The sequence below is a fragment of the Pongo abelii genome, chromosome X (assembly GCF_028885655.2).
Source record: "Pongo abelii isolate AG06213 chromosome X, NHGRI_mPonAbe1-v2.0_pri, whole genome shotgun sequence".
Taxonomy (NCBI): domain Eukaryota; kingdom Metazoa; phylum Chordata; class Mammalia; order Primates; family Hominidae; genus Pongo; species Pongo abelii.
Window position 1 is genome coordinate 100,323,439 of NC_072008.2, and position 13,260 is coordinate 100,336,698.

The 13,260-nt window shown below is 33.0% G+C and overlaps 1 pseudogene; it reads right to left on the minus strand.

The window, feature by feature from the left end:
• Positions 1–327: 327 nt before the first annotated feature.
• Positions 328–13,260, minus strand: part of LOC112130736 (bifunctional phosphoribosylaminoimidazole carboxylase/phosphoribosylaminoimidazole succinocarboxamide synthetase-like) — a 30,654-nt pseudogene continuing 17,721 nt past the window's right edge.

A 13,260-nucleotide genomic window follows, 5' to 3' on the forward strand; every position in this document is an offset into this window, starting at 1 on the left:
TCCTGAGGCCTCCCCAGCCATGTGAAATTGTGAGTTAATTAAACCTCTTTCCTTTATAAATTACCCATTCCCCAGCAGTTCTTGATAGTAGCATGAGAATGGACTAATACAGACACTGTGATAAATGAAATACCCATATAGAATATTTTCTTTTTTTAGGAATTGGGTGTTCATATTTATTAATATGGAGCTAGAGAAGCATTTATTCACTAATGCATTTCATTTGTGTTCTCCAATTTAAAATCACCTTTTTATCTTGCTTGATTTTTTTGTAGCTAAATTAGAAATTTATACTTTTCTCTATAAGAAATACAATGATGTTCTTTCTTATAAATTACATTCTCTGATTTTCTTGTGGGCCTGCTTCAAGAGAATCCATGTGTTCAAAATGATTCCTTGCAGTTCTCCTCATGCCTAATGCTTATTTATTCCAAATATCTGAGCAGCAATATGAGCTGATCCTTCTGGAGAAAATATGGTTTAACAGGCAAGACCACTGGGACCACTGGGTAGTTGAAGAGAAGATCACACATCCTAAGTTCTCCAGACTAGTGTAAGAAGAACACAGCTAATGACTGGATATGTAGAGCTGCCATACATTACTGGTCCCAAACCATTTTTTCCACTTGCCACTACCACAAATACAGTATAAATGCTATTCCCTTCATATTCAGCTTTACTCTTCAGAGTTTCATCTGGTCCATTATGTGTGGATGTTACTCAAAGTTCACATGGAATTCCAAAATTTCCATAGGCCTTCTGATTTTTTTAAAGTGACAATTCTCTCTGCAACCCATTCAAATTTTTTTTTTTTTTTTTTTTTTTTTACCATTTGGAGCCCTTGAAAATTTACTTCTTTGAGTTTGCAATACAACAGTTTGTCTTTCTGTTGGCTTCAATCTCCTGATGGCCAGAGTCCCCAAAAATCATTATCAATAATACCAGCAAGAACAATTTACTGGATGGTTACATCAACACCAAATGTAGTCTTCATTCCAACCAGTGTACAGTTCTGGGGCAACCAGGATTTCTCCAGTATTTAAAAAATAGCCTGTGTAGCATGACTCATGATATCCACTTCTGTATGGCCTATAGAAAATCCAACATAGCAAAATTTTGCAAAAATTAGCTATTCCTCAGGCCACTGTGGGTCATTATTGGCATCATCCTTGAAAAACATCTCTACTCTAAGAATCAAATAGACCCAATAAAAAATGTTAAAGGGGATATGGCCAATGATCCCACAGAAATACAAACTATCATCAGAGAATACTATAAACACCTCTATGCAAATAAACTAGAACACCTAGAAGAAATGGATAAATTCCTAGACACATACACCCTCCCAAGACTAAGCCAGGAAGAAGTCAAATCCCTGAATAGACCAATAATAAGTTCTGAAATTGAGGCAGTAATCAATAGCCTACCAACCAAGAAAAGCCCAGGACCAGATGGATTCACAGCCAAATTCTACCAGAGGTACAAAGAGGAGCTAGTACCATTCCTTCTGAAACTATTCCAAACAATAGAAAAAGAGAGACTCCTCCCAAACTCATTTTATGAGGCCAGCATCATCCTGATACCAAAACCTGGCAGAGACACAACAAATAAAGAAAAATTCAAGCCAATATCCCTGATGAACATTGATGCAAAAATCCTCAATAAAATACTGTTAAACCAAATACAGCAGCACATCAAAAAGCTTATCCACCATGATCAAGTTAGCTTCATGCCTGGGATGCAAGGCTCGTTCAACATATGCAAAGCAATAAATGTAATCCATCACATAAACAGAACCAACGACAAAAGCCACATAATTATATCAAGAGATGCACAAAAGACCTTCTATACAATTCAACACCCCTTCATACTAAAAACTCTCAATAAACTAGGTATTGCTAGAACATATCTCAAAATAATAAGAGCTATTTATGACAAACCCAAAGTCAATATCATACGGATTGGGAAAAAGCTGGAAGCATTCCCTTTAAAAAACACCGCAAGACAAAGATGCCGTCTCTCACCATTCCTATTCAACATAGTATTGGAAGTTCTGGCCAGGGCAATCAGGCAAAAGAAGGAAATAAAGATATTCAAATAGGAAGAGAGGAAGTCAAATTGTCTCTGTTTGCAGATAACATGATTGTATATTTAGAAAACCCCATTGTCTCAGCCCAAAATCTCCTTAAGCTGATAAGCAACTTCAGCAAAGTCTCAGGATAAAAAATCAATGTGCAAATATCACAAGCATTCCTATACATCAATAGTAGATAAACAAAGAGCCATCCATGAGTGAACTCCCATTCATCATTGCTACAAAGACAATAAAATACCTAGGAATAGAACTTACCAGAGATGTTAAGGACCTCTTCAAGGGGAACTGCAAACCACTGCTCAAGGAATTAAGAGAGGACACAAAAAAATGGAAAAACATTCCATGCTCATGGATAGGAAGAATCAATATCATGAAAATCACCATGCTGCCCAAAATAATTTAAAGGTTCAATGTTATCCCTATCAAGCTACCATTGACTTTCTTCACAGAATTGGAAAAACCTACTTTAAATTTCATATGGAACTGGAAAAGAGCCCACATAGCCAAGACAATCCTAAGCAAGAAGAACAAAGCTGGAGGCATCATGCTACCTGACTTCAAACTATACTACAAGGCTACAGTAATCAAAACAGCATGGTACTGGTACCAAAACAGATATATAGACCAATGGAAAAGAAAGAAGTTCTCAGAAATAATGCCACACATCTACAACCATCTGATCTTTGGCAAACCTGACAAAGACAAGCAATGGGGAAAGGATTCCCTATTTAATAAATGGTGTTGGGAAAACTGGCTACCCATATGCAGACAACTGAAACTGGACCCCTTGCTTACACCTTATACAAAAATTAACTCAAGATGGATTAAAGACTTAAATATAAGACCTAAAACCATAAAATCCCTAGAAGAAAACTTAGGCAATACCATTCAGGACATAGGCATGGGCAAAGACTCCATGACTAAAACACCAAAAGAAATGGCAACAAAAGCCAAAATGGACAAATGGGATCTAATTTGTCAATTGATTGTTTCTAGCTGCGTAAGTTTAAGAAGTTAAAATTATGCTGCATTTCCAGCTATAATCTGGTCCTTGGACTGTAGGAGGACTTGTCCTGGACTATCTATAATTCATAGACATGTGTTGTTTTACCCTCATACACTTTTTTCCAATGTTCAATACATCTGTTGTTGCTATTATCCTGAGTGGGCTGAGGGTTGTGACCATACTAGGAAGAAAGGCAGAAATCTCAATTTTAAAAAATATTTTCCCATATTTACAATGGGTACAAAGTCATCTTTCTGGTAATTCTTCAATCAAGTATTTTATGGAGCTCTTATCAACATTCTACTAAGGAATCCAGCAGAAAGGAGACTGCTTTTTGGCTGAGAGGAACGCAAAATCATAATTTGTTTAAAAGATGGGAGAAGGCATATTTTTACATTAGGATTTCTGAAGCACTATGCTCTTCTTTTGTAGTACAGAATACTTTGTTGATATCCTACTCACCAACCAAATCACCCCTAGAAATGAAAATGGAAATTGTTAACTGCAAGAAGATGTAGCAGGTTCAGTTAAGCATTGATAAGTCAACATTTTTACATCTCTCTCCCTCTCAGAATTTCTCTCTAGGCAATATATCTGCTGTCAGATCTTTAGCATGTGGCGACTAAGCTTTCTGTTCCTAATCCTGAGGAGGTGCTGCCTGTACCCTCTTGAAGCTTCTCTGCCTTCTATCTTTTTCCTCTCTGAAGGGCAACACTTACTATTTTAAGGTCGAGTAAAATTACTATCAGTGTTCAAACTACTATTTTGAAGATATGGCCCCTATCCTTAAATAGTTTATGGAGAATTGTCATCCAAATCTTGTAGTTGAGATAATTAAGGTCCACAGTGATAGAGCATAATCTTAAATTACAATAGCTTTTGGAGTTAGACAGAAGTCAAATTTCTGTTCTTTATTGGATTTATCACATTGAACAAATTACTTAACTCCACTGTGTGTCAGTTTCTCATCTACAAAATGAAGATGACGAAAAATATATACGGTATTTTACGTGTTTGTTGTGAAGACTGAGTTAACATACGTAAAGCACTTAGAGCAGTGCCTGGAAGTACTCTGCAAACATTTTTGTTGTTGTTATTGCTTTTACTCAAAGTCACAGTCAGTAAATGAGCTAGCTGAGATTTAAGTTAAATTAAATTGAAACCAAATAACTCTCCACTTAAGATAATTTTGCCAGTTACAATGAAATAAATTTAGCGGTGGTTGTGATATTGTGGATATAATTCTGTAAGGGCATTTTGAACACCAGCATTTCAATCAGATATGTTTTCCTGCACTGAAACATCAGGAAATGCATGGTTTTCTCAAGTATACAATGGGGATAGTACTAAAACTACTTCATGGAGATACTAAAATATTATATGAGATAAAAATGTGATTTAATATAACTTTAAGCTTAATGTTAAAACACATGAGCAATGTATTTTATTAATACAATTATTTTGATGATATTGACAGTATTAAAGGAATCTCTCTTTTGTTGCAGTTGTCTTCCAACATCATTATACTTCTTTTAATCATGACAAACGTTTTCCTTCTGAGATTATATACAATTTTTTTTAACAGTTAGGGTGTCAGAAATAGAAATAGAGAAGGAAGAATAGAAATAGATAAGGAATAGAAACTGATAAGCTGGATAGCACCATTGCTGAATAAAAATAAGATTTAAGTATGAAAAGTGATTTCTTATGTGACTCATACATTGCCTTTGAAAATATTTCAAAATCATGACAACATGTAATTGAATGTGCAGTGTGTTTTATAAAACTACTAACAGTAAATTCATTATTTTATAATTTTACAGAGTACAGTTTGTTTTTGTTTTTTGAAGTTTTTATTCATGAAGCATGTGACTTGAATATTCTTAAAACTCGCCTTCATATACTTTTAAAAAATATATACAATCATTTGTGTCCTACATTTATTTATATTTTAAAATGCTGTGTGATTCTTACAAAAGCCACTGGAGTTTACATTTAAATGGTTGAGAATAATCTTTTAAAATATCTCGTGAAGGTATAATGATCTCTGAAAGGCAATATTTATCAAAATAAGTTTAAGAAGTTAAAATTATGCTGTAGGTAGGTGTTAAAACTTTGTTTTCCTGCTATGCAGAGAAGAAAATAAAGAAATTCTGTCAATTAAAAATTTTAAGTGATTAATTAGGAAATATTTTTTCACAAGACAGCTATTCCTTTTAGAAAGCACTTTTAACCAAAATACCTTTATTCCCCCAAATACTCCATTATTTGTCATAGTGATCTATATATTCAATATATGCTAGCTAACAAGCACCAGACCCACAGTATTAGTTTTCTATGCTGTATAACAAATTATCATAAACTAAGAAGCTTAAGACAAGACACATTTATTATTGCATGCTTTCTGTGGTCTAGTCTCTCCAACATGGCTTATCTGGGATGTCTCACTGGGGTCTCACAGGGCTGGAAATCATGGTGTCAGCCCAGGATGAGTATTTATCAGAGCCTTGATGCGGGAAAGAACTGCTTTCAACCTACTTCATATTATTGTAAAAATACACTTCCTTGCAATTTTAGAGTTCATGGCAGCTTGCTTCTTTAAAAGCAGCAACACAGGGAGAAAGCAAGTCTGTTAGCAACACAGAGAATTACAAAATGCAATACAATTACAGGCATGACATACCAGCACCTCACCATTCTCTGTTTGTTAGGTGAAAGTCACAGGTTCTGCTAACAAACAAAAAGTTATATTAGAATGTGGACATAAGGAGCTGGAGCTCAATGGGCTCTCCTTAACGTTTGCTTGTCACATTCACCTACATGTTTAAGATAACTAGAAATGTTGGATATAAAATATTTTTAAAAGACTTTTTCTTTAGAATTTACATCTGTAAACCCAAATTCATATATACAATTGAATTAAGGTGTAACTTCTCTCAAAGTGGCAACATCAAATACACATTTAAACTTGAATGCATTGTTTCATTCTATATGCAAATATTTTCATTGACTAGAGCAAAACAGCACTGGGGGAATAAATTACTTTCTCTGCATGGTGAATATAATTGATTTTATGTAAAATCCTGACTACCTCCCAATTATCAAAGGAAATTGAATTTTAACATTAAGCATATATGGCACGTTGGAGATATGTATGATATAAAGATACTTGGATCAGAAAATGTCTCCTGTTTAAAAGAGTCACCGTAGCTCTTTCATTAACTAGTTGATTCAACAGAACATGTTTACCCTCTGACAATGTCTTACCCCTTAGGCTCTATCTTTTGTGGAGAAACCATAAGCTACTTGTTAATTAGCACCCTGGCAACATTTTTAGTTTTTTATTCAAACTGTATGCTACAAATATTATTATAGCACCTCTAACTCTTGAAATACATGGTTGGTTCTACAAGTATTTTTTAATCAACAACATTGTTATTGATATTAGTATTATTTTTATCTCAAAAGTAAGTACTATACTTGGTAGACCTCTTCCTTATGGTTTTGCAGGAAGAGTATGCTTTACACAATTTGTTACAAAATCAGCCGTCATGGTAATAAAAGAGTAAAATAAAAAGTGCAAGCATCATCTATCCAATAATTTGACAATTTTGCTAAAATCCTATCCTATTCAAAGCCATGCAGTATACTAACAAAAGCTAACTTTTTCACAAATTTCTATCCCATTTAATTCATTTGGAGTGTTTGTAAAATATCATGGTAGTAAGAGTAAAATAAAAAGTGCAAGCATCATCTATCCAATAATTTGACAATTTTGCTAAAATCCTATCCTATTCAAGACCATGCAGTATACTAACAAAAGCTAACTTTTTCACAAATTTCTATCCCATTTAATTCATTTGGAGTTTTTGTAAAATATCATAATCTAAGACATACCATTTACTTCATTAAGACAAAATCATCAGAATTGGTTCACGCCTGTAATCCCATCATTTTGGGAGGCTGAAGCGGGCAGATCACGAGATCAGGAGATCAAGACCATCCTAGTTAACACAGTGAAAATCCGTCTCTACTAAAAATACAAAAAATACAAAAAAAAAAATTACCCGGGTGCAGTGGCACGCGCCTGTAGTCCCAGCTACTCAGGAGGCTGAGGCAGGAGAATTGCTTGAACCTGAGAGGTGGAGATTGCAGTGAAGAGAGATCAATGCACTGCACTCCAGCCTGGGTGACAGAGTGAGAGCGAGACTCCATCTCAAAAAAAAAAAATTAAAAAAAAAAGATAAAATCATCAGAATTAAGTTACTGAAATTAGCAATCTAGCTCTGGACAGCTTGCATGTCAGTGAAAACTTTTCAGAAACTATTTTTTTTAATTCTTTTTGTTTTTGTTTGGCACAATGACTACAGCATTATTATTGAAGCTGTGTGGTTTTTGGAGGTACAAAGTAAATGTAATTCCAGGATTAATTTTGCAATACTAGCAAAAGTCCTATTACAGAAAAATTTCTGTGCCAGTAACATGATAAACTCCTACTTGGGTTAGAGAAGTTTAAATTGAATTAACTGCATAGTATCAGTCATTTAAAAGTGTTGATGGGATATTGTAGGAAGATATTTTAAAAGCAGTGGAGGATATGGACCTTACTACATATTAACTAAAATGGCACTTTAATAAACTGCATTTCATATTTCATATTATTTAAATATCCATAATGACATAAAGCATTTTGTTTCTTACTCACTAAGGCAAACATCTTAGTTGCATATTAAAGATTACTTGTCATAAATTTGAGACAAATTAAGTTTCTGTTATGTAGCTTATACAAAAATACATTCTAGATTAAATATTTCAATGAGAAACAACTCAAATGATAAATATTTTAGTAGAAAATATTGGAAACGGGTGTTCACGGTTAACTCACAAAAACATAAATAAAAATGACTGATAAACACAAAAAAGACCAACTCCAAATAACCAAAAAATTACAATTAAAATAGTGAAAAATTAAAAATAACTAATTGGTAAAGATTAAGGAGAACGTTAAAACCTGGTGATGTGAAGGAAGTGAGAAAGTAGACATTCTCTTATCTAAAGGGAGTGTAATGCTAACAACTTCCCTGGAGATTTGGTTATTAATTGTATGTGTGTGCATGTCTGTATAATATTAAAATCACATACACCTTTTCAAGTGAGCAATCCGATTCTAGAAATTTATCACATTGAACTCATCATGGCTCTATCTTCGAGAATGTATATTGCAATGTTGTTTATAATACTGTAATTTTTTAATAGAAAATACTTAAATATGTAAAATAAATAAATAAATTTATGTACAGCTATGCAATAAGCTACCATATAGCCATTCAAATGGTGAGGTAGAATATTTAATAACGTGAAAATATATATGTGATAATAAATGAACACTTCTGCAAACAATGTATATTATAATTTCATTTTATGAAACATAAATCTATTTATGGAAAAAAGGTATCTCTAAATGGTGAGCTTGTTGAATAATGTTTCCTAAAAAATAAGTATTATTTTTGAAAATTTAAGCAGTTAGTGCTCTAAAAATGTTGGCAACTATGTGTTTGTTCATTTATTAGGAACAGAATGTCTTCCAGATGAATTTTCATGAATATCAGTGAATAGTTTAACTGTTGCTACTTCCCATTCAGAAACATTTCAGCCACATTTAATTAAGCATATCTAAGACACTTAACTAGAAGACATTGAGCAGTAGTCATCAGAATTATTTTTCTTCCATCAAAATGGAATTTTGAATGTTTTTGTTCATTAATTACAATTAGAACTGATGCATTTCCACAGTAAGGGCCCCTAAATTGTTCAGTTCTAATAATGATGATGAGAAACAGACATTCTTTTAGGGAAACATACAAGTAACTCTCAATAATAAATTCTTATTAAGAAATAGCAAAGCTTATTTTAAGAATAGAAAACTTAGAAAACAAGTGACTTATTTTACTACTTACTGGAATAATATTTTATTAAAAAAATAAATATTGACATTTAAAAAATTGCACCAAATAGAGATATAAAATTTTATATAGCACCATAGATCCTCTATCATTTAGTGTTGGGTAATGAGAGTATGATTGGGAGCACTGTGCTTATAAACACAAGCAAACTTAATTTTAAGAAAATTAATCCTTTCATTCATTTTAATCATAAGTTCTACTTTACTAACGATCTACATACCACATGACCAAAATTTACAAAATGTATACCACGACTTTGGACGCCACTTGGTAAACCATTTTGTAGTTGGGTTGTCAAGCTATCAATTATTATATCACATTATGTAGTCATCCAATAACAGTTAACAAGTCAACCATAATAACTGGATCCCAGAGTGATTAGACCAGAGACTTAATAAGAGATTAACAGGTAATTCAGATAAGACAATTCAAATATCAGATTTTCAAAATCCCTATCAGCTCAATTTGTTTTCGTCCTGGATAAAGAAAGGCATAGAAGGAACTAGAACTCCTGACCTTTAAGTATTTTTGTAGAAAGCAACCCACGATGAAATAAAGAATATAATGAATAAATCTTCATTCAACAGAATAGATTAACTTCATCAATTTTTATGCTCAATTTATGTGATATATGTGCAGACTATCAAAATATGTCAGTGGCTCCTACTTCCAGTTTCCTTCTACTTAAATAGCCATATAGCCTTGTCAGCAAAATTTGTACCTATAGTCATTTCTGCTATTATGTCTTTAGATTCATCTAGCAGACATTTTGAACATTGAGGCTCCAGACATACCTCATTTTATTGTGTTTGCCTTATTGCACTTGTTAAATTTTTCCAAATCAATTTCTTATTCAAGAAACATTTCTTTTTCAAGAGAAGGTATCTTGACATACCTCAATGTAACCAGGTTGTATTTGAAGGAAGATATGGATTTTCTGATTTCAAAATCACCCTCTACTCTGTAGTTGATTAATCAGAAAATGCTCTAAACTCTCAGATGGTGTGATCGTATTTGAGAAGAACAAGTTACTGATATGTAAAAACAAGAGAATGTCCTCACAGACTATACACACATGATTTTACCTGCAGCCTGCTACACAAAATAGTTTTAGGTTGCATCTTCATTGAGATAAACTACCATGACATCTTCTAAGACAATATTCTGCCACCCTTACAGCTGGGTATTAGTGTAGACATGCAAAGTAATCAAATATATGCATCATTTTTTATCATCGTCACCAGAAATCCCGCTTAATATGACAATAGCCAAGGTATATTGCCTGCACCTCAGAGTGTAGTAGAATAATCCTGTCACTACTTAAGCCTGGATCAAAAATAACAATATTTTTAAATAAAAAAAGAAACCCACAAAGATGAAGAAAAAATAATTTAATGATATTTTACACTAATGATAATGACCATTTTAATGGTAAGACTTTATTACAGGTTTGTTTCCCTGGGAAGCAGACTCTGAGATGGAGTTGAGTTGAGTGTACAGGAGGCTCTCTGGAGCTGAGGCAATCTCTGACTGGGCTAACGGATAAAAAAAATATTCATGTGTCTTGGAAATAAGCAATCAAATAAATGAATGACAGATGGTGGGGTCATTTTTCCTATTGTTGGAGAGGAGTGTCAGAATTTTTAACCTACGTCTCTGTAGGAAACAATTTTACCAATTAAAGTTCAATTCTTAGGTGTACTTGTTTCACAGCTGGAAATGAATTGCTTATCAAATTTTTCTTTCAGGGATTATGCTTTTGGAATTGCATCTAAAAATTATTGCTAAATTCAAGGTCATCTAGATTTTTCCCTATATTATCTTCCAGAAGTTACATAGATTTTTATTTTACATTTAGGTACATAATCCATTAGAGTTAATTTTTGTGTAAAGCTTATGCTAAGTATTTAGATTACTTTTTTGTGGTGGGGGGCGGGGTTGAATATTTGGTATTTGGTTGTCCCAGCACAATTTGTTACAAATACTATCTATTCTTTCTCTATTAAATTTCTTCAAGTTCTTTGTCAAAAATCAGTTGACTACATTATGTGACTCTATTTCTTGGGTTTCTATTCTAGTCGGTTGATATTTTTTCCATTATGTTGCCAGTAACACATTGTCTTGATTACTATAGCTTTATATGAAGTCTTTAAATAGGGTAGTGTTAGTCTTTCAACTGTAATCTTCTTTAGTATTCAAGTGCCTTTCTATATAAACTTTTTTGCATTAATACTCCCCCTCACACAATTTTTTTAGGAAAATATTCAGCAATACAAAAAGATTGACAAAATATACAGTGAATATCCACATATCCATCACCTAGATTCTCCAATTTAACATTTGCCCCTTTTGCTTTAATCACATCTCTGCCTCTCTCCATTTCTCTCTATCCATCAGTTCATGTTCTTTTTTATGCATTTTAAAGTAAGTTGCACATGTCAGTACACTTCTCTCCCAACCACCTCAGCATTCATATATTTAACATAATTTAATATTTATTTATTTGTTTGAGGAAGCATTTGGCTATGAAAATATGCACATGTATTAATGATACAATTTAAAGAGATTTTATGGGTTTGTTTTACATTATTATATTTTTATTCATTTCAGGGCAATTTAAGTTTTTAGAAAATTTGAGCAGAATGTAAGGAAGGTTTCCACATATCCTCCTATTACAGTTTATCTTATTAATATTAACAACTTGAATTGGTGTGGTTTGATTTTTATAATCCATGAAACAATTTTGATACATTATTATTAGCTAAAGTCCACTTTTTACACTAGGGTTAACTCTTCGTGTTGTACATTACATAAATTTTGACAAATGTATAATGACAGAAAAAATTTTGATAAACCTTTTAATAGTGTAAATGCCTATGATGAAATGAAATGTTTCCATCAACCCACAACTTTGCCACATGCCCCTTCCTAGTCAATTTCACCACCCTCCAGGAAACCAATCTATTTTTTTCTTGTTCTTGTTTTTATTTTTGCCTTAGATAAATTTTGTCTGCTCAAGATATTTAAATTTTTTATTATAGTAAAATATACATAACATTCACCATTTTGATAATTTTTAAATGTAAAATTCAGTGACATTAAGTACATTCATATTGTGCAGCCATCACCACTATACATCCAAGAACTTTATTTTAAACTGAAATTCTGCCTATTGAACTATAACTCTCCATTCTCTCCTCTCTTGTTTACCACTCTTGTATACCACTATTCTACTTTCTGTTTGTATGCATTTGACTTTTACGACTACCTCATATACATAGAATTATACAATGTTTGCCATTTTAAGTCTGGCATTTTTCACTTAGCACAATATTTTAAGGTTAATTTCTGTTGTAGCCTACACTGACATTTTATTTCTTTTTAAGACTGAATAATATTCCATTATATGTGTAAACCACATGTCTTGTTGAGTTTGGGCTTCTATAAAAAGCACCATAAACTAGGTCATTTATAAACAATAGAAGGTTATTTCCCACAGTTCAGAAGTCCATAAGTTCCAGATCAAGGTGTCACCATAGTTGAATTGTAGTGAGGACACTCTTCCAGGTTGCAGATAGTCAACTTCTCATTGTATCTTCACATGGTAGAAAGAGGGCTAGACTGCCCTCTGAAATTCCTGTTTTGAGGGAACTAATCCCTTTCATAAGGACTCTAGCATCATGACCTAATTGCTCCACAAAAGCTGAAATGATACCATTACATTGAGGGTTAGAATTTTAACATATACATTTTTGGGGGGACACACATATTCAGTTTATTGCACCCCAACCTTTGCCTCCTTCTCACAAATACATGCCTTTCTCATGTGTAAAACACATTTATTCCTTCCCAAAAATCTCAAGTATTAACTCTTTACAGTGTCAACTCTAAAGCCCAAAAGTCTCATCAAAGTTCAAAGTCTCATCAAAATATTTAGATCAGATATGAGTATGATTCAAGATATGATTCAGCCCGAGGTAAAATTCCTCTCTAGCCATGAAACCAAGCAAGGTATACGCTTCCAAAATACAATGGTACAACAGGCATTGATTAGTCATTCCCATTCCAAAAATGAGAAATAGGGAAGAAGGAAGGGGTGACAGATTCCAAGCAAGTCCAACACTTAGTATGGCAAACTCTGTAAGACATTAAGTCTCAAAAATAATCCTCTCTGGCTCAATTCTTTACCTTCCAGA